Source organism: Penaeus vannamei, chromosome 4 (genome assembly GCF_042767895.1).
Source record: "Penaeus vannamei isolate JL-2024 chromosome 4, ASM4276789v1, whole genome shotgun sequence".
NCBI classification, from domain to species: Eukaryota; Metazoa; Arthropoda; class Malacostraca; order Decapoda; family Penaeidae; genus Penaeus; species Penaeus vannamei.
Genome location: NC_091552.1, coordinates 37,567,269 through 37,569,768, shown reverse-complemented (window position 1 = coordinate 37,569,768; position 2,500 = coordinate 37,567,269).

Here is a 2,500-nt window from a genome sequence, read left to right as displayed (position 1 = left end):
TGAAAGGAATCCAGTGATACTGAAATCATTACAATTTGTTATGCAGACGTATTAGAAAAAAATATCCAGACTTCACTCAAAAATCAAATGTTTGTAATATGAAGAGGTGATGTATTTTCTTTGTAAAAGATCCTTCAAATCCCTGGTATTTTTTTCTAATAGTTCCACATAATCAACAAATCATTTTACTGTGATCTTTTGATATATATTGCTGTGCATTTCCTTCATTGTTCTCAGGAAATTTGAAGGATAAACTTTTACACAATATTCTTTCTCTGCAAGACTGTACATATTCTTATGTAAATATTGAGCATTTTTGTTTTTGGTAGGCAACAACAGGCTCAAGATGTAGAGCTGTTGTCTAGCTTTGTCATGCAATTGAATTTGTGGCTATATATATATATATATATATATATATATATATATATATATATATTATACATCTACATATACATATATATACACACACACAACACATACACACACGCACACGCACACGCACACGCACACACACATACGCACACACGCACACGCAAACACGCACACTCAAACACGCACACGCAAACACGCACACGCAAACACGCACACGCAAACACGCACACGCAAACACACACACACATACACACACACACATACACACACACACACACACACACACACACACACACACACACACACACACACACACACACACACACACACACACACACACACACACACACACACATATATATATATATATATATATATATGTATATATATGTACATATGTAAATATATATATATATATATATATATATATATATATATATATATATATATATATATATATATATATATATATATATATCAATATAAATATTCATATAAATATACATATAAATGTACATATAAATATACATACATACATATATATATATATATATATATATATATATATATATATATATATATATATATATATATATATATATATATATATTTATATATTTATATTTATATTATATATATATAATATATATATATATATATTTATATATATACATATGTATGTATGTATATATATACATGTGTATATATGTGGGGCAGCGTCGGCGGGGGTGGCAGAGGTGGCGTCCTCCCGGACCGACTACCCGAGGGTTAACCTCAGGCGGGAAGTCAGGGTGGGGGCTTGGAACGTCCGCTCTTTACGTCAGGATGATCGGTTACCCCTGCTATCGAGGGAACTGGGGAGGCTGCTCTCTCGGAGGTGAGAAGACCTGGCAGCGGCACGACCAGTGTAGGTGGCTACACCTATTACTGGTCGGGCCGCAGCGATGGTCACCATCTCCAGGGAGTAGCCATAGCTGTCTCCGGTAGGCTCCAGCCCTCGGTGGTAGAGGTCACTCCAGTTGATGAGCGTATAATGGTAATGAGACTGAAGCTGTCTTTGGGCTTCATGTCTCTTATTGCTGTGTACGCTCCTACCGATGTTTGTAAACTTGATGTGAAAGAGATGTTCTACGCCAAACTTGCATCCGTGGCAGACAGTTGTCCCCGGCGAGATATTCGTATTGTTCTGGGTGACTTCAATGCGGTATCTGGCTGCGATCGAGCTGGCTATGAGATGTCAGTCGGTCCTCATGGTTCAGGAGTTGATACCGGCAGCGAGAATTCCCTCCTTTTCCGGGATTTTGCTAGATCCCAGAAATTGAGGATTTCTGGCTCCTGGTACCAGCGCCCAGACCCACATCGTTGGACATGGTACAGCGATGCGGGTAATGCAACCAAGGAGATCGACCACATTCTCGTTAGCACTCGTTGGAGGATCCTCCAGAACTGCAGGGTGTATAGGAGTGCTGAGTTCTGTGGTGCAGACCATTGATTGGTTGTGGCTACCCTCCGGGTACACTTCAAAACTCCCCAGCGGCCCAATGACCACCCTAGGGTGTTTCATCTGGACAAGCTGAAGGAGAGGGAGTGTGCTCGGAAGTTTGCTGAGACAATCTCTGATCAGTCACAGCGCTTGACAATCTGACAGACCCTGTACTTCTGTGGGACACCTTCAAGCATGAAACGCTTGATGCAGCCCAAGAATCAATTGGAGAACGCCCGAGAGCAAGACAGAATTCAATCTCTCAGGAGACACTGGAAGCCACTGATGCTTGCCATGCGGCTTGTCTGGCAGGGGATCGGGATTTGCACCGTTCTCAGGTGCGCAGAACTCGGTCTCTGTTAAGAAGGGACAAGGAACAGTTTATTAGGAATCTTGCTGAGGAGGTTGAAGGCCATTTCTTAGTAAATGACCTACGTCCTGCATACCAAGCCCTGAGAAAACTGAACTCCAAGCCCTCTTCTCAGGTGACTGCAGTTCGCTTAGTGGGTGGCCAGATCGTCTCAGATCCTGTTGCGGTGAGGGAGCGTTAAGCTGAATACTTTGAGCAGTTGTATCAGGTTGACCCTCCAACAGTTAACTTGGATGTGGGTAGTGCCGTGATTCCGCTGCCAGACCCACCCATTA